The sequence below is a fragment of the Phyllobates terribilis genome, unplaced genomic scaffold (assembly GCF_046119375.1).
Source record: "Phyllobates terribilis strain yellow unplaced genomic scaffold, ASM4611937v1 Scaffold_7__3_contigs__length_470593459, whole genome shotgun sequence".
Lineage (NCBI taxonomy): Eukaryota > Metazoa > Chordata > Amphibia > Anura > Dendrobatidae > Phyllobates > Phyllobates terribilis.
In genome coordinates this window covers 112,637,717-112,662,419 of record NW_027362767.1, presented here as the reverse complement: position 1 = coordinate 112,662,419, position 24,703 = coordinate 112,637,717, and the positions used below count along the sequence as shown (strand labels likewise).

Here is a 24,703-nt window from a genome sequence, read left to right as displayed (position 1 = left end):
CACTGTGACCTTAAGGACTCAATCTGTGCGTCGTTTGTCTATTAATGTTTTATAGTCATGCATATTATCTTTGTTTGTTGTTTAGTCCCAGAGTACTAAATTTTACTAGCGGGGAATGTGTCACCCTGGCCTGGATGCCACAAGTGTAATAAAGCTGTGTCTGAGAGCAAGGGGGAGGTTCTCTAGTCAGGGGAACATTAGCATGCAATACCTACTGTCTCAGGCCAGTAGGGGGAGCCGGCTGCCCCTATAAAAGCTGGAACTGGGGGCAGGGTTAGGGAGAACTCGACGACCTGTCTCAGGACTGAGACTTGTCCCAGAGAAGAGCAGGGACAGAAAGTTGTATTGCACCCTAAGAGGAAGTGTGGCAGTAGGAGAGCCACAAGCCAGAGACAAGAGGCGAAGTGAGCCTGTCTTGGCAGATAAAGGACTTAATCTACCAGACTTTGGTGTCTGAGGCTGGGAGGATTCCACATCCTACAGCAGATAACCAGTCCGCAGGGGACAGTATATTCCTTGGCCTAAGAAGCCTGGAGGCTCTGCCACAACAGAAGGGACCAGCAAAGCTGTACCAGGCCGGGAGCAGAAAGGAACCCACGTTGCAGGCCATACATGCGAGAATACACGGAGAGCTCGGAAACGTGGGCTGTTACCCTATAAGGAGGAGATAGCCAGAAGGAGCGCAGAAAGCACGATAGGCCTACACCCTCACCCTGACAAGGGCCAATTTCCCAATTGCTCTCAGACATCCAGGTCCCCTCCTAGCCGGGACTGTTTGTGGGTCAGTTTACCTGTTCTAGTAAAGACCCTGGACTGCAACCTGTTGTCTGTGTGCTCCTTGCTCCTCCAGCACTAACGGCACAGGGACTCTCGTCACCATCACCCCCATCTTCCATCATACTGCCCTGGGGCCGCACTCTTCCTGTGGGGAGTCACACTATCCCAGCTGCATACATCATCAGCCCCAGCGGTCTGCCTGGCAGCGGCGGTCCGCACTGACCGCAATCCATGGGTGGCGTAGTCGAACATACCAACAGCACGTAGCAGACTACCATTGGTCTGACCACCCTGAGCCACGGAACCGGGTTGCCACTACTACCCCCTTCGTTCCCTACTGCCCGGATCCGAGTGCCCCACGGCCCAGGGGGCGAGTCATTTCCATTTGTCAGTCCTCTCCATGACTCGCCCAAGTTTCCTGTGTTGGGTCAAACTAAGCTGCAGGCTCCATTATTAGTTGTGCTCTTAGGTCAATTCTGATGGAAGCCCACAGCCACCATCTGCCAGATATAGAGCAGGCTTAGGCAGGGGCGTATCTAGGGGCGGCAGGGGGGCGCTGTGGGGCCACCTAATGCAGCGGTCCGAGGTGTCCCCCCCCCTCCCCCTGGCGGCTGCATTTTGCCTCCCCCGGACCGGCATTCGGCCGTTCTCTGAGCGGGCATCAAACAGACAGCCCGCTCAGAGAAGCTGCAGCATGCCGGCTCCCAGTGATTGTACTTGCGTCTTGCAGACACAGGTACAATTGAAGCTCTGACCTTCGGCTTAGAGCGACGTCACCAGTGTGATCAGGTCATGTGATCCCGCTGCTGATGTCACTCGCCGGCGCCCACAGAAGGGAAGAGCAACGGTGGTAAGTGCTCCTGTGGAGCTGAAGACACTGAAGATTCAGACCGGGGGGTCATATTTATTAATTGTGCAGGGGGGTATTTATTGTGCGGTGGGCATAGTTATTAATTGTGCAGGGGGTATTGATTTATGGTGCAGGGGGGTATTTATTTTGTGGGGGCACAGTTATTAATTGTGCAGGGGGGTATTTATTGTGCAGGGGGGCTTAGTTATTAATTGTGCAGGGGGGTATCTATTGTGCAGGGGGCTATTTATTAATTGTGCTTGGGGCATATTTATTAATTGTGCAAGGGGCATATTTATTAATTGTACGGGGGGGCATATTTATTTAGCGAGGGGGAATATGTGTGCGGACACAGTGTGGGAAGCGAGGGTGATGGGATGTGTGCGGACACAGTATGGGAAGCAAGAGTTATGGGATGTGTGCAGACACAGTATGGGAAGCGAGGGTGATGGGATGTGTGCGGACACAGTATGGAAAGCGAGGGTGATGGGATGTGTGCGGACACAGTATGGGAAGCGAGAGTGATGGGATGTGTGCGCACACAGTATGGGAAGCGAGGGTGATGGGATGTGTGCGGACACAGTATGGGAAGCGAGGGTGATGGGTGTGACGCCTCTACTCAGAAAGCCCGTGTTTTACCCTAGGTGTTGGGGGACTCGGTGTCGGGCCCTGTGTTGAAGAGATGGGATGTAGCCGTGGCCCGGGCCCGACCCGTGCTCAGGGCCGTCACATTAGAAAGAGATGGTGTGGGCTATTTCGGGTTGAGTGGCTGATTAACGACTACGCCACCTGTGGTGTCTGGTGAAGGGCCACCAGCGCCGCTACGGTCCGCTGAGGCCTGGTGTCATGGCGGCTAAAGTTCTCACTGCTCCCCACAGGCGGAGCAAGGCCTCAGGGCAGGCAAGGCAGGATGAAGGGGGGTAGCAGTAGCGCGGGGAGTACGGGCACCGCGTCGCGTGGTATGGCTCGTAATGAACAGTCCGGAGGCCATAGGAGTGAACTTCCAAGGCTTTACTCACTCAGAGTTGTTAGCGGGAAGGCGACTCCCTGCTCCTCGCGGAGTCCTGCGGCCACCAGGGACGGGGGTTCGACTACCTCCGAGGAAGTCCAGTGTTCGGTAGCGACCCTACACCAGAGTGTTCCTGCACTACAGACTTCACCCTTTCCCGTCTGTGCGTGTGTGGATAGGCCGGGTCTCCCTCTGAGCTCCTCTCAGGTGTAGGGGTCAGGTGGCAATTCCTCTCCATCCGACGCCCGGCGGGATCCTCAGGGCCTAACCGGGTTTTCCCGTCCTGGACGTAGAGTACGAGGTCGGGTGTCGGGGGCCGGTACCCCTCTCGCAGCCGGAATCCCTCTGAATAGATCAGGTAGGCGAGGACAAGTGGCGTACTCCGCTCCGTCTGCATCCTCCCCGGGACCCATTTGCTAGGGAGCCACACTCTAAAGCTCCCGGGCCTTCTTGATCCTGGTCCTCGGCCGGGTTGAGACATTCCTACGCCTGCAACCTCCCTCTCATCCCACGATCAGGGTACGAGGGCTGTGTCCCTTGCCGGTGCAGGCCCACACAGGATCTGCGCTCCCGGAGGGAAGTCACATTACACACAGTAGTTTGACAGCACACAGCAACCAAGGCCGACTAGCCAGGGTGTGCCAAGATGCACCAAAGACCACAGAAGAACTAAAGGACCAACGAACCAGCAGAAGAACCAAGATCAAAGATGGCATTCTATTAAATATCAAATTAGAAGTGTAACTGACTAACTGTTCCTCCACCCACACCCACTAACTGGTTCCTACCACTTTGTGTTCCCCAGTCTCCCTGTAGCCAGGGGAGCAGCACCTAGTGCATACTAGCTCCCTCTGGTGGAAATGTGGTGTTTGATGCAAAAGGCTAGATCACTACCATCACACTGGCCTTACCTCAGAGGAGGAACACCACACTCCATTGAAGAAGTGCAGCATTCCTGTGGCGGTCGAACCCTCAGGGGCGCCACATTCCCCCCTGGTAAAACACAGCACGTCCGCGGGCTGCAAAGGAAGTAACACCCAGGAAATTTTCTTTTTATAATAATAAAACTATCATCCCTTTATGGGAGGCACATTTCTTGAACGTTGCGTAACAAGGTATAAAAGTATAAAAGTGCAAAAGTATAAAATTATAAAAGTATAAACCATAAATTAGGACAAGAGACTTTTGACAATGGCAGCAGACTGTTTAGAAGTAGCGACAGTCAGTTCAGTAGCAAGAGGGACCTGCCCTAAACCCTCTACGTGGGCCCTGGGGTGGCTGCAGGGCATGAAGATCCGGAGTTGGACCTCCACAAAAGCCACTCCAGATAGGTTTTGCTTCTTAGGTCTGAGGTAGAAGAAGAGGCACGGTTTTGCATAAAACCAATAGGAAGCACCTAAATAGATGCATAACTATATACACACAGTCCGCCGCCTGCCATAGTCCGCAGGGACCAAAGTCTCTGTAAACAGGGAAAACACAAAAATAGCAGCATTCATCTAAACTTTAACAACAACTGCAGCAGCCGGGGGCTGCTTTAGACTTCGGGTTCCCGTCTAGGAAAAGGCTCATTCCTCCCGACGGAGGCTAGCCGGTCACCTGAGGCTGGGGACGGGGTGGCGTCGCTCCCAGACACTTTGTGGAAATACAGGGCGTACCACCCATGCTCCCCCTGGTGGCGAGAGAAAGTCACTGTGTCGCCCGGGAGGAGGTTCCGGCCGGGGTGTCCCTTCTTGAGGCGTCCCGCCGACTGACGAACACATCGTCCTGGAACAGGGGACACCGGATGAACCCCCACCTCGCCTCATGATGAAAGCGGATGACTTGGCCTTCGTACCGGGGGCTGGGACGGGTGGCCTCCTCTTGACGCGCCTGAGTCTTTGCAGCCTTGGTCCTGACCTCGAGGCGCTCGTAGTGCTGCTCCCGCTGACGTTGCTCCCTTGCAAGCTGAAAGATCTGGTCGCTGCACCACTGGCTCCTCCTTCGCGCGTCAGATCGGGTCTCCCGAGGGAAGCTTATTAGGTCGCCCCCCTGGTTTTCCCAGGCCCACTCCTCGGCCTCGGGCCAGGTTACTGCCGGTGCAGGTAGCAGGGTGAGGACGGGTTGCTGTGAGTCCTCGATTGATGCGGACCAGTCCGGGTTGGAGCCGGTAGCCTCCTCCGCAGCTTCCGGCACCTCCGTTTCAGGATGTGGGTGGCATCGCAGGTCCCCACCGATGACTGCCGATTGCAGCTCAGGAGCCAACGCTTGCTCCCAGGTGACCGCGTGGGGAACTAAGTACTCCGCCATGAGGTCCAGAATAGTCTCTGTTGGCTCTGCAGCCGGGGCAGGGGTTGCACACTCACCCGCCGCGAGGTCACCCTCGACCTCTGTCACTGAGTCGACTGGTCCTGGAACCTCAGCTCCTTGGCGGCGGTCTCGGATACGCAGCAGCATCTCCTCCCGCTACTCAGCCGTCGCCGCCTCCTGGGCCTCTTTCTGCCTCCTTACGAGTTCCGGAGCTTCTCGATGGAGAAATTCAATATCTCCCTGGGTCAATACGCGGCCGCCTTGCTCTCTGCCGGGTGAAGGGCCTGAAACGGGTTCAGCAGACGCATGGTCTTGTTCCCCAGAGGCATCCATGTCTGCCTCTGTTGACTGCCAAGCTCCGACTGCTATGGCCGCACCTTGTTGCTTTTATTCTTCCTCCTCTTTCAGGGCGGTTCCTGGGCGGAATGCTGACAGGCCCGCTTTCATTCAGCCCATCCAGTTTGACGGGCCTTACCCCGAAAAACAGTCTCTGATGGAAGGGGCAGTCCACATTTTTGGCGCCAAGCGGGAGCCCAGCCCACGATGGGAGGCGTTCAAAGACAGTCTTTTCACAGCATTATGGCACCTGTTCTTCTTGGGCAGGCGCCATTTTAAGTGTAAAACAACAGTTCAAGGTGTAAGGCCCACAGTACCCGATAGCAATGGGCACTCTTCTCCGTTGCTGCGGGCACGAGATCCTGCCGACTACGCCAGGTTGTGACGCCTCTACTCAGAAAGCCTGTGTTTTACCCTGGGTGTTGGGGGACTCGGTGTCGGGCCCTGTGTTGAAGAGAAGGGATGCAGCCGTGGCCCGGGCCCGACCCGTGCTCAGGGCCGTCACATTAGAAAGAGATGGTATGGGCTATTTCGGGTTGAGTGGCTGATTAACGACTACGCCACCAGTGGTGTCTGGTGAAGGGCCACCAGCGCCGCTACAGTCCGCTGAGGCCTGGTGTCATGGCGGTTAAAGTTCTCATTGCTCCCCACAGGCGGAGCAAGGCCTCAGGGCAGGCAAGACAGGATGAAGGGGGGTAGCAGTAGCGCGGGGAGTACGGGCACCGCGTCGCGTGGTATGGCGCGTAATGAACAGTCCGTAGGCCATAGGGGTGAACTTCCAAGGCTTTACTCACTCAGAGTTGTTAGCGGGAAGGCGACTCCCTGCTCCTCGCGGAGTCCTGCGGCCACCAGGGACAGGGGTTCGACTACCTCCGAGGAAGTCCAGTGTTCGGTAGTGACCCTACAACAGAGTGTTCCTGCACTACAGACTTCACCCTTTCCCGTCTGTGCGTGTGTGGATAGGCCGGGTCTCCCTCTGAGCTCCTCTCAGGTGTAGGGGTCGGGTGGCAATTCCTCTCCATCCGACGCCCGGCGGGATCCTCAGGGCCTAACCGGGCTTTCCCATCCTGGACGTAGAGTGCGAGGTCGGGTGTCGGGGGCCGGTACCCTTCTCGCAGCCGGAATCCCTCTGAATAGATCAGGTAGGCGAGGACAGGTGGCGTACTCCGCTCCGTCTGCATCCTCCCCGGGACCCATTTGCTAGGGAGCCACATTCTAAAGCTCCTGGGCCTTCTTGATCCTGGTCCTCCGCCGGGTTGAGACATTCCTACGCCTGCAATGTGTGCGAACACAGTATGGGAAGCGAGGGTGATGGGGTGTGTTCGGACACAGTATGGGAAGCGAGAGTGATGGGATGTGTGAGGACACAGTATGGGAAGCGAGAGTTATGGGATGTGTGCAGACACAGTATGGGAAGCGAGGGTGATGGGATGTGTGCGGACACAGTATGGAAAGCGAGGGTGATGGGATGTATGCGGACAAAGTATGGGAAGCGAGGGTGATGGGATGTGTGCGGACACAGTATGGGAAGCGAGGGTGATGGGATGTGTGCGGACACAGTATGGGAAGCGAGGGTGATGGGATGTGTGCGGACACAGTATGGGAAGCGAGGGTGATGGGATGTGTGCGGACACAGTATGGGAAGCGAGGGTGATGGGATGTGTGCGGACACAGTATGGGAAGCGAGGGTGATGGGATGTGTGCGGACACAGTATGGGAAGCGACGGTGATGAGATGTGTGCGGACACAGTATGGAAAGCGAGGGTGATGGGATTTGTGCGGACACAGTATGGGAAGCGAGGGTGATGGGATGTGTGCGGACACAGTATGGGAAGCAAGGGTGATGGGATGTGTGCGGACACAGTATGGGGATTTGGGGGGGGATGTGTGAGGTGGAAATATTAGGAGGTAGGGGGAAACGTGTAAGAAGACTATTGAGAGGAATAGTGTGAGGACACAGTATGGGGGAAGAAAAGTGTGAGTGGGCACACAATAGAGACTGAGTAGTGGTTGGGCAATAGCATGGGGGGATAGTGTAAGATCACAGCCAGGAGAGAACAGTATGCTAAGGAGGGTGAGTGTGATGAGGGGGCACAGTATAGAGACTGAGCCCTATAGGCGGGACACAGTGTGAGGACAGTGTGAAGAGGAGGCCCAGTATGGAAAGGAAAGGGTGGTGTAGAGAGCATGTACCATAAGAGGGACAGTTTGGGGGTGAAATTTTGTACAGGTAATATAGGGAGGGGCAGTTATTTATTCAGGGGCTCAGCATAGGGCGGATATTTTTTATTCAGGGGCATTTTAATGACACTGCTATCTTTAAGGGCATCGTGTTGGGATGTGCTGCAGAAGACTGGAGAAGATGGAAGTCTACAGAGACGGCTGTGGATGAGAAAAGTCATCATGGCATCTGAACAAAAGGAAGAAAAGAAAGAGAATGCCTCCAGCGACATCATCTATAAGGTACCTGGATGTAAATGTTTTTTATGATGCTGACATTTTTTTTTTTTATTTATGTTAGTAGCATTAAAGATGTTGTCCACATTTATGATGAGTCTGCAGTCATTCTATGTGACTGCAGACTTCTGAATTCTCACAGTGCACACTGCACGCTGTCAGAATTCTCTCATGCTGGCGATTTGTATACATGCAGTCACGTGCTGACTAAACATGCGTGGCCTCACTCAATGAAAATGAATTGAGCGAGGCCGGGCACGTCTAGTCGGAATGTGGCCAGAAGTATATGTGGCACCCCAGGGGTCTGGTTACCACAGTAATAGAAATATTACGTCTGAGAGCAAGTGGGAGGTTTCCTGGTCAGGAGCCCTTAAGCATGCAACACCTCCTGCCCAGACCTGGGAGGGGAGGAATCTGCCCTATATAAACTGGGTCTGGGGCGGGGTTAGACAGACAGAGCCTGGAGTGAAGTTTCAGACACAGGGCGAGAATCAGCTAGGAGCTCTGTAGGAGCAGGAGCTGAGTGCCAGGGACTGGAAGCAGATATTGCTCATCCTGGCTGAAGAGACTATGACCGGACAACGGAGTCCGAGGCTGTGGGAACCTCTAAGTCCAGCAGCAGAAACCAGCCGGCAGGGGATTCCAGGTCCTCTGGCCATAGAAGCCCAGAGGCTCAGTCACAAGGAAGGGACCAGCACCGCCATCGAGGAGTGGAGGCTATCAGAAGGTCCCAAGTCACCAGCCATATGGGTGAGCACCACACGGTATACTCAGGGACATGGGCTACTTCCACTCGCTTACAGCAAGGTAGCCAGGAAGAGTGCAGATAGACGGGGAGGCCTACAACTCCACCTGGCCAGGGGAACTCCTGCTTGCTCACAGACTGACCAAGCCTCTTATGCTAGCCAGTACTCCCGGGAGGGTCTGCCTTATCATCACCAGTAAAGACCCTGAACTGCACTGTAAAGCCTCTGAGTTGTTCCTGCTGCGCTCGTGCACCATCACTCCCATCATTCATACTCATTGCCCTGAGGCTATACTCCTCCCGTGGGGAGTCATCCCATTCTCTGCTGCGCATACAACACCAGCCTCAGCGGTCTGCCTCGCAGCGGCGGTACACCCTGACCGCAATCCATGGGTGGCGTAGTCGGACAATTAACCTAAAAGCCTATAAAGGACTGCCACTGGTTTGACCACCCTGAGCCACGGGACCGGGTCACCGCCACGGAGACTACAACTCCCAGAGACCCGGCTCCGGTCTCCACACACTTGCACACCCGGTCCAGGGGGCGCGTCAACTTTGGCGTAGTCGGCAGGATTTCGTGCCCGCAACCATCGGGTACTGCGTGCCTTCAAAAGACTGTCATACCTGCCGTGGTGAAGGTTCCCGCCATCCGGAGCCGTTTCCCGCCATCTTCAGAAGTTTCCCGCCATCCGCAGCTGTTTTCCCACCATCCGCAGTCGTTTTCCCGCCATCGGACGCCATCTTCGGGACGCCGCGTGGGAAGAAGAGGGGCGTGGATGCCGAAAGCGCGCGAGACCTGAAGCTCCGCCCCACGCATCGACGCTGCGCAAGGTCATGGAAGGGAGAGAGAGCGACGCTGACGTCACCAGGACGCGACGCAAGGTCCTCGTCCGGAGCAGCACCAGCGGAGCCGCGGCCTACAGAAGAGGATCGTCAGAAGGTAGGCCACACTTAACTAGGGGGGAGGAAGATGACGTACACGGAGGGACCCTCTACCACCAGTGCGGCCACTGCCGCAGTAATGCCATTTACAATGCCTTACATCCCCGGAGCGGCCTGGCTGCCCCAATACTCAGGGGAGTCGCATACCCTAAGCGACTTTAAAGAGAGACTGTATAGCCTATTTAAGGTATACCCCCTGACGGAGGGCCAGAAAGTGATAGGCCAGCTAATCGGCGCAGCCCAGCGTGAAGTAAAGTCTTGGTCAGACTGGGACAAGGAGACCGTAAAGAAGATCTTGGCCCGTCTGAAGGACACTTTTGATACCCGCACCTCAGCCGAGATCAAAATGAGATTTTATGGGTGCAAGCAGTGGGCCCAAGACAGTATAAGAGACTATGCTTTGAGTTTGCAAGAGGCCCTGGGAGCCATTAAACAGGCAGACCCTGACAGTGTACGGAATGCAGATGAACTGTTAACTGAGCAATTCATTGAGGGTCTGCTGTCCAACGCCCACCGAACCCAGTTACGTGCAATGGCCTTCCAGAACCCTGGTTTAGACTTTGCAAAGTTCAAAGACAGGGCCATCCGGGTGCTCAGAGAACCGGCACCGGGTAGCGCTGCAACCCACCGGCGCCCTGCTATTACCTATCACCAGGAGGCGGCGCCCTTGTCTGCAGAGCTGGTGCGCAGGCTTTGGACAACAGCACGGCTACAGACCTGCACCATCAGGTCCAAGAGCTAACTAAAAGCGTAGCCGCGCTAACCCGAACTGTACAGTCTTTACAGGTCTCTCCTCCAGGAAGGATCAAGCTGGCCACCAGTCCGGAGGACGTCCCGTGGCACCGACAGAGGAGGATCCCATCGTCCAGAGGAAGACCCAGCGACAGATACAACGAGGACGGACAACCCATCTGCAGCCGCTGCAATCAACCCGGACATATGGCAAGGTACTGTCATTTAAACGGGCACAACCTGGGGCAGAGGGCCAACCCGCAGACATAAGATCATCAGGCCCATCGAACTGGCGTAATAAATACGTAGGGGGACGTCCGGTCTTGCCTGTGGTACTGGATGGCATTCCTATGAGTGCCCTACTAGACACTGGGTCACAGGTGACTACCATCCGGTACGTGCTCTTTAAGCGGTACTGGAATGACTCGGACATAACCCGCTACCCAGATGACGACCTGAGTATCATCGCCAGCAATGGTCAGCCCATGCCGCAGGTGGGGTTCAAAGAGGTGACCATTAAGGTCGGTAAGGTAGAACTGGCGGCACAAGGACTGATTATTGTGGACATTGACCGTCATGAGAGTCACCCTAGAATAACCTTGGGAACTAACGTGATTGAAAATTGTCTTGCAGAGGTGCATTTTACAGCAGGTTGCCAAGAACGCCAGTTCCAGCCAGCAGCGTGTCCTCCAAAAAGAAATCCGGGCACTGATGAAACGGCAACAGGTGGAATTATCTGGTGGTGAGATTGGTAGCGTGAGAATGTGTGACCCGTTCCCTATTGCCATGCCCCCGAAAAGTGAGATGATGATATGGTGCCGGGCAGCTATTGGTCTAAGAGGTAGAGACTACCAAGCAATGGTAGAGCCCGTCTACTCAGACAGTAGGCCCACCATTTTGACAGCACGGGGAGTTGTCGATGTACGCCATGGGAGGGTACCTGTCCGCATCGTAAATATCGGGGAGAGAGAAGTACACCTGCCCCGATATGCCACGCTAGCCAAATTGTTCACCATAAACCAAAATTCTGTAAAGGCCGTAGAACCCTTGCCTCCACCTCAACCAGAGGAAGGTAACGGCTCTAAGAAACAAATGGAGGGCTGGTGTCAGCAACTGCATTTGGGTACTGACTCCACTCCCTCACACCAAAAACAGGGAGTCTACCGGGTGATTCAGGAGTATGAAAGAGTCTTTAGTAAACACCTGCTAGACTTTGGGCGAGTAAAGGGGGTAGAGCATCACATCCCCACAGGAGACCATCCACCCATAAAGGAAAGATACCGACCTGTATCCCCTGCACTCTATCAGCATGCAAAGGCGATGTTGCGGGACATGAAGGAGGCTGGGGTAATCAGGGACAGCTGTAGCCCCTGGGCAGCTCCACTAGTTCTAGTGAAAAAGAAGGACAACACAATGAGAATGTGTGTAGACTACAGAAAGGTCAAACGTATCACACACAAAGATGCGTACCCGTTACCTAGAATAGAAGAATCTTTAGCTGCATTAAAATCTGCTAACTTCTTCTCCACTTTGGATCTTACTAGCGGGTACTGGCAGGTTCCTGTAGCAGAGGCAGTCAAGGAGAAGACTGCATTCACCACCCCGATGGCTCTCAGCGAATTCAACTGTATGCCGTTCGGGCTCTGCAACGCACCAGGAACCTTCCAGCGGTTGATGGAATGCTGTCTGGGACACCGGAATTTCGAGACGGTCTTGTTATACCTGGACAATGTCATCATTTATTCCAAGACCTACGAGGACCATTTGAAACACCTGGCAGAAGTGTTTGACGCCCTGGCAAGCTACGGCCTAAAGGTGAAACCCTCCAAGTGTCACCTGCTGAAACCAAAGGTGCAGTACCTGGGACACGTGGTGAGTGCTGACGGAGTGGCTCCCGACCCCGATAAGATCACCGTGATTAAAGACTGGCCAAGACCCTCCAGCATAAAGGAAGTGCGGCAGTTTCTCGGGTTGGTAGGCTACTACCGAAGATTCATTCCCGGTTTCACCAAAATGGCAGCTCATATGCAGGACCTCCTGATAGGTCAATCCAGGAAGGCCAAAAAACAGAAGCCGCCCTTCAGGTGGGAAAAGCTGGAAGAAGAGTCCTTCCGCCAGCTGAAGATGGCCCTCACGGGGGATGAAATCCTGGCGTACCCTGACTACAGCCAGCCCTTTATCCTCCACACGGACGCGAGCAACATCAGGCTAGGAGCCGTACTGTCCCAGATCCAGCAGGGGAAAGAACGGGTAATCGCTTACGCCAGCCGAAAACTACGGCCCACAGAGAGAAACCCTGAGAATTATAGCTCATTCAAGCTAGAATGTTCCTATAAAGGACTGCCACTGGTTTGACCACCCTGAGCCACGGGACCGGGTCGCCGCCACGGAGACTACAAACCCCAGAGACCCGGCTCCGGGTAACCCACACACTTGCACACCCGGCCCAGGGGGCGCGTCATATACAAATCGCATACTTGTGGTGACATGACTGTCCACTCTTGCCATGGCAATGGAGAATCCTAAATGTGTGCACTGCATGTGTAGCGCCCCGAGGGTTCGGCCGCTACAGGGGTATTGCACCTCTGCCAGAGGTGTGATATTCCACTCCTGGGTAAGGATGGAGTATGGACCAGGGCCCAGTTAGCTGAATGCATCACACACACCCCATTTCCGGGGGACAGCTCAACGGTGCTCCCATTAGTACAGTAATGTAGGCACGACAGACCATGTCCCTGACTGGAGTGGGGAGGGTGTTAGAACTCTCCTGTTAGTTTTTTTTAGTTTGCTGGTCACATGACCATTTTTGCCTATTTAATCCGGCTCCGCCCTCCTGGTCTTGCTGGACTTCATTGTATTTACTACTCTTGAGCTAGCTTGGTGCTCTGTTGCCGTTCTCTGTTAGTTTTGCTAGGTCTTCTGACCTCTATGCTTTTTGTTGTGTGTTTGTCTTTGACTGCTACTATTTCTGCTAGGAGGTGTCCAACTTATCCCAGTCCCTAGTTCTTGTAGGGATCCCTCCCTCACATCTATAGGTCTTCGTTCAGACTAGCCGAGGACTTTAGCGAGTCTGATCGCAGGATCAGGTTCCCCGTTACATCGTAGGGATCTAGTTTAGTTCTATTGTAGGGACAGTTCTCCTGTCTTTCCTTAGTCCCTGTAGCAGATCATAACAGTAAGTCCAGCCCTAAATGAAAAAAAAAGACCTCCAGTTTTCCATCATGGTCTCGGTTCAAGATTTGGCTCAACGCTTGCAGGGACTCTCTCTGGAGGTGGCCAAGCTCCAACAACACGTGAGTAGCTGTTCTGGAGCACATTTTGTGGAACCAAAGGTACGTCTGCCTGATTTATTTTTTGGCGAACAACAAGATTTTTTTTCTTTTAAAAATGCTTGTTTATTGTATTTTCGTTTGAGACCCGGATCCTCTGGTGATGAATCACAGCGCATAGGGTTCATAATGTCACTTTTGCGCAAAGATCCTCAGGGATGGCCTTCTCTCTCCAACCTAGTGATCCGTGCTTTAGATCAGTGGATAGTTTTTTTTCTGCTTTGGGTTTGTTGTATGATGATCCTGATCGTGTCTCATCTGCTGAGTCTGAATTGAGACGTTTGAGGCAGGGATCAGGTAATGTGGAAAAATATTGTTCTCACTTCCGTCGGTGGTCTGCCCAGGTGGGGTGGAACGATTCAGCTTTGAAAAGCTTGTTTCTTGCAGGGCTAGGTAAAAGGGTTAAGGATTTACTGATTGCTTATCCCACACCTGGAAACTTGCAGGAGGCTATGCAATTAGCTATACGGGTGGACAGGAGACTGCGTGCAAGGGTTAATGAGAGCAAATCCTCTGCTATGTCAGCTCCGAGTCTTGAGAGGGTCTGTGCTGACAATGGAGAGCCGATGGAGATTGGAGCGATGACACCCCGCTCTCAGGAAAAAGATCGCAGGCTTTCTGAAGGCTTGTGCTTCTATTGCGGAAATTCTGGTCATTTTATTAAGAACTGTGTGCTTCGTTTGAAGAAAGAAAAAAAAAATGGTCAGTTATGCCCGTATTGCCTGTTTAAATTCTAAGGGAGTATTCCTATCTGCCACTACTGCTGCTCAGGATGAATTAATTGAATTTCGGGTATTTGTGGATTGTGGTTCTACTCTCAATGTGATTGATGGGGGATTCTTGGAAAAACTTAGATTAGAACCTAAAACTTTGTCATCCCCTATTGCTGTGGTTTCTGTTGATGGCTCTCCCTTGAAGAGTGTTACTCATAAGGTCTGTGAATTTCCCCTCACTATTAATGGTATTCACCAAGAAAATTTGGATTTGGTAGTATTGGATAATTTGCCTTCTCCAGTAATATTGGGGTTACCCTGGTTAAAATTGCACAATCCTGTACTGGATTGGTCTACCAATGAAATTAAGTCCTGGAGCCCTAAGTGTTAAGACAAGTGTTGTAACGGACGTATTGCTGCTGTGGATAGAGGGGAATTGCCTGTACCTATTCAGGATTTTTGGAGAGTTTTTTCTGAGGAGGAGTCACAAATTTTGCCTCCCCATAGAGACTATGATTGTACCATTGAATTTGTCCCTGGAGCGACTCTTCCTAAAAGTCGTTTATTTAATCTTACTATTCCTGAGAGAAAGGCTTTGGAGGAATACATACAGACAAGCTTGGCCGCCGGTCACATTAGGCCTTCCAAGTCTCCTGTGGCTGTTGGATTTTTTTTTGTAAAAAAAAAAGATGGCGGTTTACGTCCTTGTCTGGACTTTCGTGAGATTAATAAAATTACTGTACGCAATCCTTACCCACTGCCATTGATTCCTGATTTATTTAACCAGTTAGTGGGGGCCAAGTGGTTCTCTAAAATTGATCTCCGGGGGGCATACAATTTGTTGCGCATGAAGGAGGGTGATGAATGGAAGACTGCTTTTAACAATCCTGTGGGTCATTTTGAGAATCTGGTTATGCCTTTTGGTCTTACCAATGCTCCAGCATTTTTTCAGAATCTTATTAATGACATCCTTAGATCTTTAATCGGCAAAAATGTGGTTGTGTATTTGGATGACATTCTGATTTATTCGCCTGATCTGGAGTCTCATTGGTGGAGCGTACGTGAGGTATTACAGTTATTAATGGACAATTCACTTTTTGCTAAGCTGGAGAAATGTGAGTTCACTGTACAGAGAATTAGTTTTTTGGGCTACATTATCTCCAGTGAAGGTTTTGAGATGGACCCGGTTAAAGTTCAAGCTGTGCAGGAATGGCCTAGGCCTATTGGTTTGAAATTGATACAGAGGTTTTTGGGTTTTGCCAATTATTACAGAAAATTCATAAAAAAAATTTCTATTATTGTCAAACCGCTGACCGATCTCACCAGGAAAGGTGCTAATGCGGTTCAGTGGACTTCTGAGGCCATTGAAGCTTTTGTGTTTCTAAAGGAGAGGTTCACCTCTGCTCCCATCCTTATGCAGCCTGATGTGACTAAGCCGTTTTTGGTTGAGGTTGATGCTTCTTCGGTGGGGGTCGGTGCGGTGTTGTCTCAGGAAAACAAGGATGGAGTACATCCCTGTGCCTTTTTTTCAAAAAAATTTTCTGAGACTGAACTTAATTACGATATTGGTAATCGGGAATTGCTGGCGATTAAACTCGCATTTGAACACTGGCGTCACCTCTTGGAAGGTGCTGAATTTCCCATTCAGGTTTTCACTGATCATAAAAATCTGATCTATCTTGATGCTGCCAAGCGCTTGAATGCCCGTCAGGCTAGGTGGGCACTTTTTTTCTCGCGGTTTAATTTTTCCGTTACTTACATCCCGGGTACCAAGAATGTTAAAGCGGATGCTTTGTCTCGCAGCTTTTCTCCCATGGTCGGTGTTGAGGAGGAAGAGGAGAACATTTTACAAGAAGGTATTGTGATTGCTGCTTTGGACTCCGTTTTGGAGGATGAGATTCTTAAAGCTCAGGAGAATGCCCCATCTAACACTCCCCATGGGAGGTTGTTTGTGCCTAGGACCTTTAGGAGAGATTTGTTTGTTGAGTGTCATGAGTCTCGGTTGGCAGGTCATCCAGGAATTTCTGAGACCAAGAGACTTGTGGGTCGCAGTTTTTGGTGGCCTGGATGGCATAAGGAAGTCATTAAGTGGGTGCGCCAATGTACTGTGTGTGCTAGATCCAAGTCTTCGCATGCTCCTGCTGCGGGGTTGCTTTGCCCTCTGGAGGTTCCTAGTGCACCTTGGACACATCTGGGTATGGACTTTATTACTGACCTTCCCCCCTCTGAAGGTTTCACGGTCATCTGGGTGGTCGTGGACCGTTTTAGCAAGATGTGTCACTTGGTTCCCTTCATCAAACTGCCTTGCGCTAAGACACTCGCTAAGGCCTTTGTGAAGGAAATTGTCAGACTACATGGTGTTCCTACTGACATTGTTTCTGATAGGGGACCTCAGTTCGTGGCTCGTTTTTGGCGTGCCTTTTGTGACAGGTTGGGAGTTCATTTGTCGTTTTCATCTGGATATCATCCTGAGTCTAATGGCCAGACAGAAAGGAAGAACCAGGATGTTGAGCAGTTCTTGCGTTGTTTTGTGGCAGACAATCAAGAGGGGTGGTCTGAGTTTCTGCCACTTGCTGAATTTGCTCTTAACAACCATACATCCTCTTCTGCTGGGTGTTCGCCTTTTTTTTGTTGCTCTGGGAGACATCCGTCTTTTGGGTCATTCTCCAAATTGGTTTCGGCTGTGCCTGAGGAGGAGAGTTTTTCCGGTGATTTGGAGAGAGTTTGGACGGATGTGCGTGGTAATCTTCAGGAGGCTAACAAAAAATCTAAGAGGTACTTTGATAGGAAACAGCAAGAGGTTTTGTTTGCTGTTGGTGACATGGTTTGGTTGTCCTCTAAGAATCTGCGATTGAGGATTCCTTCTAAAAAATTGGGTCCCAAGTTCGTAGGGCCCTTTAAGGTGCTTCAGATAGTTAACCAATCTGCTGTTAGGTTGGAGGTTCCTACGTCCTGGAAGATTAACCCGGTGTTTCATGTTTCTCTGTTGAAAAAAGCTGATGTGTCTGATGGTGACGCCTCTGCCACTGTTCCTCCGGTGGTGGAGGACGGGGAATATGAAATTTCCCGCATCCTAAATTCTAGACGGTATAGAGGGAGTTTGCAGTATCTCGTCGCTTGGAAGGGTTTCGGACCTGAGGATAACTCATGGGTGAGGGCGGATGATGTTTCTGCTTCCAGACTTGTCAGAGCGTTTCACAGGAGGTTTCCTGGTAAGCCTGGGCCTAGGGGATCCGGAGGATCCTCTTAGAAGAGGGGGTACTGTTAGAACTCTCCTGTTAGGTTTTTTTTAGTTTGCTGGTCACATGACCATTTTTGCCTATTTAATCCGGCTCCGCCCTCCTGGTCTTGCTGGACTTCATTGTATTTACTACTCTTGAGCTAGCTTGGTGCTCTGTTGCCGTTCTCTGTTAGTTTTGCTAGGTCTTCTGACCTCTATGCTTTTTGTTGTGTGTTTGTCTTTGACTGCTACTATTTCTGCTAGGAGGTGTCCAACTTATCCCAGTCCCTAGTTCTTGTAGGGATCCCTCCCTCACATCTATAGGTCTTCGTTCAGACTAGCCGAGGACTTTAGCGGGTCTGATCGCAGGATCAGGTTCCCCGTTACATCGTAGGGATCTAGTTTAATTCTATTGTAGGTACAGTTCTCCTGTCTTTCCTTAGTCCCTGTAGCAGATCATAACAGAGGGGGGAGGAAAACCCAGTGATGTAGGAGCAGGAGGGGACGGTTTCTGGAGCATAGGTAGGAGCTCATTGGTTGCTGGTCACCTGAGCTCACACACTAGGGGAAGGTATATAAGGTGGGCACCATCTTACTTCTGGGAGAAGGTCAGTCAGAGAAGTGAGAGAAGGAGTTCAGCCAGAGAGGGTTGACAGGGGGCTGTGGCTCAGTCTGGGCCCAGCTCCACGAGGCAGGCCTAGGGTGAAGGCCAGAGCCAGAAGAAAGGAACAGAAACAGAAAGGAACAGAAAGGAACCGCAAAGAAAAGAGAAGTCCCCAAAGTGTAGAAGGGCTCAGAAACAAGAAGGCAGAAGGGATCCTAAGAGCCCATGAGAATACCGGATGAAGGGTCAGGCAGATTAAGGGTACCTGATCCCAAGTTAGTGGAGGAGAAACTACCCTCAGCCAAAGACCGGAGGTCGTGATCATTTATTGGTGCGACACCTCACCAAACCTGCTAGGAAGGCACCATATAGGACAGCGGGGAACGGGGCCCACGTTTACCCGCGCAGATCCGCGGTAGCTGGACAAAAGTTGGTCACTGGTGGGGCAGGCCAGAGAAAGGATGGAAGGGGGTCCTGTGCCATATTCCTGAACTGCCTAGGGGTTGACCGAGCCCCTCACCTGGTGGACGCAGCACGGCTCGGGCGGTCATTGCTGACAGAAGTGACTGGGAATATACGAACTGTGAGTAAAAGACCCTGGACTGCAACACGTTGTCTTTGTGCTTTTTGCTTCGCCAGCACTAACGGTACTGGGACTCCCGGCACCATCACCCCCACCATCCATTACACTGCCCTGGGGCTGCACTCTTCTCGTGGGGAGTAACACTACCTCAGCTGCAAACACCATCAGCCTCAGCGTTCTGCCTTGCAGCGGCGGTTCATAATAGCCGCAATCCATGGGTGGCGTAGTCGGACATTACCTACAGCACATAGCAGACTACCACTGGTCTGACCACCCTGAGCCACGGGACCGGGTCGCCACCACTACTCCCAGCATTGCCCTGAAGCCCGGTCCCGAGTGCCCACGGCCCAGGGGGCGAGTCACATGCGCTGTGAGAATTCAGAAGCCTGCAGTCACATAGAGTGACTTTCATCTCAAACCTGGACAAGCCCATTAATTATAAAATGAAGCCCTGTAGCCAATCCTGACAGCGTGTAATATACTCACTGTCGGGATTCAGCTCTGCTTGCAGGTTCCATCAGTCATCACACGGCCACTTCACTCATGTGACAACGAGCTTCTCTTCCTGCTTCTCTCAGAGAGGATTAGGAAGAGCAGCTCGTTGGCACTAAGGCCACGGCCCCACTATCAGTATTTGGACAGTATTCGGTCAGTATTTTATCTCGGGAGTGGGAGACAAAACCAGGTGAGGAACAATCAGAGAAAAGGTATAATAGAAACAAGTCACCAATTCTGCATTATCACCCACTCCTGGTTTTGTCTCCCACTCCTGAGAAAAAATACTGATAGTGGGGCGGTGGCCTTAGTGTGCAAATCGCACATGTGCTGGGGAAGGAGCGGGGAGGGACCCCAAACTGAATTCTTCCCCGGGTGCTAGAAGACCTAAATACACCTCTGGGCTTAGGTCCTGACCCCACTCCTTACATGCAGACCCCATAATGACCAATGTTGGGAAGAGGTTAAGAAACATGTTAAGGTTATGTTCACACCTCCTATTTGTTATACTAGAAGCGTATATACTGGGAAAGGTTATAACATACTCGCTAAACATGCCCTTAGGATTTCATTAGCACAGCAGACATGGAATTGCTAAGTAGACTACGCTTTTCCATTCAACAGTACATGGTTAAAAAAAAATCATGTAAAGATATAGGTATTTATATGCTGGGACCCTATGTATGATGGATGCAACCGTATAGTATCTTCCCATTGAAACCCATTCAAATTATATGTGTAATGTATGGGTTTATGTAGTATTTATAATGTATAGTTAACTTCATAGTTAATTTCCATCATTCCATATCCTTTACATAAATATACAGTAAATATATATCATTTAGAATGAAGTTTTAACTACACCTTTCTGTATTTTTATGTTGTATTTATCATGTTTTAGTCCCACAAGGCGATTTAAGCCTTTGATGTGTCTTTTTTTCCCCATCACTGTGAATTTGCATATTTGAACATGGTTTATACCAATGCCACTATGACATAAACTGAAAAAAATACATGGTAGTTATCAGCTATGCCTGGACATACCTCTGGAGGACCACTGAAAGAGTACGAATAAAGGATGGGCTGCATCATTATAAGGGGCTGGGTAAGATCTTGACACATGAAGTGATGTCTATAGTAGGTACTCTCATCTGGACTGTTGTTAAACACCTGCAGAAAAGGCGATCTTCTCAAATGGAACATGAACTAAAAGGTAAAGAAAACAAAACTCCGTTTAGAAGACAAATTTTGACCATTTTTATTGATTAAATTATTCAAAACTATCGACTAACAGTCCCCACCCTCCCAAATCAATATGCATATGATGAATTTTTACATTATTACAATTATAATAGACACTATCTCAAATGACAATGACATTTCTATGCAAGTAAAAATTACATATTGTCGTAGAGAAAAATTGTAAAACCAAAAAGACATTTTCAGAGAGTGGACATATCACCCTCACATTGAACACATGGGATTAATTATAACTGGGGAAGTGAGACAGAGAGATGACACTTCAACCTCCATTGAAGTAGGATCTCCTGCAATGAATAGGTAATTACAGCAGGGGATTTGCTGACAGCCAGCCACCAACTCTAGCATTCGTATACTCAGAGTTGGAGAAGCACAATTCCAGAGGCAGGGGCTCCCTCTGTTCAAAAGGAATTATCTCAGACACTTTGGAGCCAGTGGTCAGTGATGAATATTGAGGTTTGTATTGATTCGATAATTATAAGGGATATATTTTCAATGTCATGGCGAAGTGACAAACATAACGCATTAACTCACAGCACTGTAAGGCTGGCATTACACCTCCAACTTAATGTCGGGCAGATGGATGATGCTATCCAGTGGTGTAACTAAAGTCCAATTGGCCCCGATGCAAAATTTGGACACCTCCCCCCCCCCACACACACAACCACCCCCCTCCCGCCCCCCGTATGTTCATCAGATGTATGGGCCTTATAGTGTTCTAAATCCTATAAGGACATACGAGTTGCCTCCCCCCCCCCCAATTATTTAGTAAGGTCCCCGTCCTAGTATATATAATGTCCTCCATCCTGGTACTGTATATACAGTTTATTGTGAAAATATTCACCCCTTGGCTTTTTACCTATTTTGTTACATTCCAACCTGTGTTTAAATATTTTTTTAATCCGATTTGTGTGTGATGCATGAGCACTAAATAGTCTAAGTTGATGAAGTGAAATGAGAAAAATATAGGCATAAATAACTAAAAATTGGCATGTGCATATCTATTCACCCCTTTTGCAATGAAGCCCCCTAAAAATTTCTGGTACAAGCACATGCTTAGTGGAAGGGAGACCACCTGTGTGCAATCTAAGTGTCACATGGTTTGTCAGTATATACACATCTTTCCTGAAAGGCCACAGAGGCTGCAACACTATTAAGCAAGAGGCACCACTAACCCTCCTGTGACGTATATACCCCCAGCCCCTCCTGCCAGGTATATGCCCCCAGCCCCTCCTGCCAGGTATATACCCCCAGCCCCTCCTGCCAGGTATATGCCCCCAGCCCTTCCTGCAACGTGCCCCCAGTGTCTCCTTTGATGTACAGTTGGTTGCAAAAGTATTCAATCCCCCTTCTTGGCTTTTTACCTATTTTGTTACATTACAAACTGTGTTTAAATACTTTAGTAATTCGGCTTGTGTGGGATGCATCAGCACTAAATAATCAAAAGTGAGAAAAATATAGGCATAAATAAGTAAAAATTGTCATGTGCATATGTATTCACCACTTTTCCAATGTAGCCTCTAAAAATTTCTGGTGCAAGCAATTATCTTCATAAGTCACATGCTTAGTGAAAGGAAGTCCACCTGTGTGACCTAAGTGTCACATGTCTGTAAGTATATACATATTTTTTTGAAAGGCCACAGAGGCTGCAACAGCATTAGGCAAGAGGCACCACTAACCAAACACCATGAAGACCAAGGAGATCTCCAAACAAGTTAGAAAAAAAGTTGTTGAGAAGTACAAGTCAGGGGTGGGTTCTGAAAAAAAAAATATGCCAATCTCTGATGATCCGCCAGAGCACCATCAAATCCATTATCTTCAAATGGAAAGAACATGGTACCACAAGAAACCTGCCAAGAGAGGGCCGCCCACCAAAACTCTCAGCCTGTCAAGGAGGGCAATAATCAGAGAAGCAGCACAGAGACCAAAGGTAACCCTGAAGGAGCTTCAGAGTTCCCAAGTAGAGACTGGAGTATCTGTCCATACAACAACAATGAGCCATACACTCCATAGAGGTGGCTTTCATGGAAGAGTGGGCAGAAAAAAGCCTATACTTACACACAAAAACTGTAAAGCTCATTTTGAGTTTACCAAAAGACATGTGGGAGACTCCCAAAATGTACGCAAGAAGGTGCTGTGGTCAGATGAGACCAAAATTTAACTTTTTGGCCACCAAGGTAAACGCTATGTCTGGCACCAAACCAACACAGCTCATCACCCCAAGAACACCATCCCCACAGTGAAACATGATGGTGGCAGCATCATGCTGTGGGGATGTTTTTCGGCAGCAAGGACAGGGAAAATGGTCAGAGTCGAGGGGAAGATGGATGGTGCGAAATACAGAGATATTCTTGAGGAAAACCTGCTTCAGTCTGTCAGGGATTTGAGACTGGGACAGAGATTCACCTTCCAACAAGACAATGACCTAAAGCATACTGCTAAAGCAACACTCGAGTGGTTGAAGGGGAAATGTGTAAATGTTTTGGAGTGACCTAGTCAAAGTCCAGACTTTCATCCAATTGAGAATCTGGGGTGAGACTTGAAGATTACTGTTAACCAGAATAAACCGTCTAACTTAAATGAGCTGGAGCAGTTTTGCCTTGAGGAATGAGCAAAAATCTCATTGGCAAGATGTGGAAAGCTCATAGAGACCTATCCAAAGCGACTGATAGCTGTAATGGCCACAAAAGGAGTCTCTAAAAAGTACTGACTTGAGGGGGTGCACACTAAAGTTTTCATTTATTTTGTAGATTTTGTTGTTTGCTTCAAAATAAAATGAAAACCAAATGTTCACAGTTGCAGTCATGTTCTTTACATGAACAGATGCAAACCCAACAAAAAAAACTGTGAAATTCCAGGCTGTGAGGTAGCAAAACATGAAAAATTCCAACAGGGGGTGAATACTTTCGCAAGTCATTGTATGTTACCCACCCCCTGGAGCAAACTGAGTGTTTTTAACTCCCAGGCCAGGGTGTGTCAATCAGCAGCAGAAGGCAGGTCACCGCTGGGTCCTAAAGGAAGGAAGAAGGCGTCTGTAATGCCAAGCGCAGTGACCTTCTACAGCCAGATCCAAAGCGACTGTCTACTACACCTGACACACCCGTGACACCGTGATGGAACACCCACATAATTTATTTTAAGGGTGTTTATGATGCCCATAGGAAATTTTTATAGAGGCCTACCTCTAACAATCTGTATATTATACAGTATGTTCATGTATACCCTCCAGGGGTAAATGTTTTTCAGAAACAGAATGCCAAGAGTGTGCAAAGCAGTGATCAAAGCAAAAGGTGGCTACTTTGAAGAACCTAGAATATAAGACATATTTTCAGTTGTTTCACGCTTTTTTGTTAAGTATATAATTCCACATGTGTTAATTCATAGTTTTGATGCCTTCAGTGTGAATGTACAATTTTCATAGTCATGAAAATACAGAAAAATCTTTAAATGAGAAGGTGTGTCCAAACTTTTGGTCTGTACTGTACATTGGGCTCGTTGCTCGGGTCGAGCACCTGAGCATTACGATTTGCTCGACTCGAGCAATGAGCACCCGAGCATTTTAGTGCTCGCTCATCACTAGTGCTATCCCATTAAATGATGTTTATATTAAAGTAAACGTGACGCCTGATACATGTTGCTCAATCCATAGACAGCTTGTGACCTCATAACGTTTCAGAGTAAAACATATCTGGCTGATGTTGTCAATACCTGATACATGCTGCCTACAGATTGGGCAACATGTATCGTATGTAAGGTTCATTTTAAGTAGGCACGATTTCTTCAAATAACTACTAAGCAGATGCTATCACTTTAAATGATGGCTATACTATAAGGCCACTAAGTTAAATGATGATTATACTAGGTGAGCACTATCCCTTTAAGTGATGTTTATACTAGGTTGATGCTATCCCTTTGCTAAGAGGGCATTATCCCTTTAAATGAGGCTTATACTAAGTAGGTGCTATCCCTTTAAATGATGGCTATAGTAAGGGGGCGCTATCCCTTTAAATTACTTGAACTTTTTTACTTTGCGCCAAATTAATGAATCAAGTGTGCCATTATGTTGAATTTGGCACAAAAAATGCCAACTAATATCCCAGAACATAAAAGGAAAGTGAAAAACCGCAAATGATGAATTGGGGCCGAGTAGATTTAAACGAGGGTTTTAAAGAGCAGAAAGTGTCTGTGAAGGCGCCGGATACTGGAGCTGCACTCTTGTTGGGAAACTTGTAACATCCTCTCAATACATATCTGGTGGTAGTATGGAATCTTGTAAATTAATAGAATAATAGGAGTTATTACACTACAATGTGCTGGATATACTCATAGAATATGTAAATTGTGAAAAAATCTACAATACCA

At 49.7% G+C, this 24,703-nt stretch overlaps 1 pseudogene; it reads right to left on the bottom strand.

Moving 5' to 3' along the window:
- Positions 1-24,058, bottom strand: part of LOC141155371 (protein transport protein Sec23A-like) — a 194,024-nt pseudogene extending 169,966 nt beyond the window's left edge.
- Between the last annotated feature and the right edge of the window lie 645 nt (positions 24,059-24,703).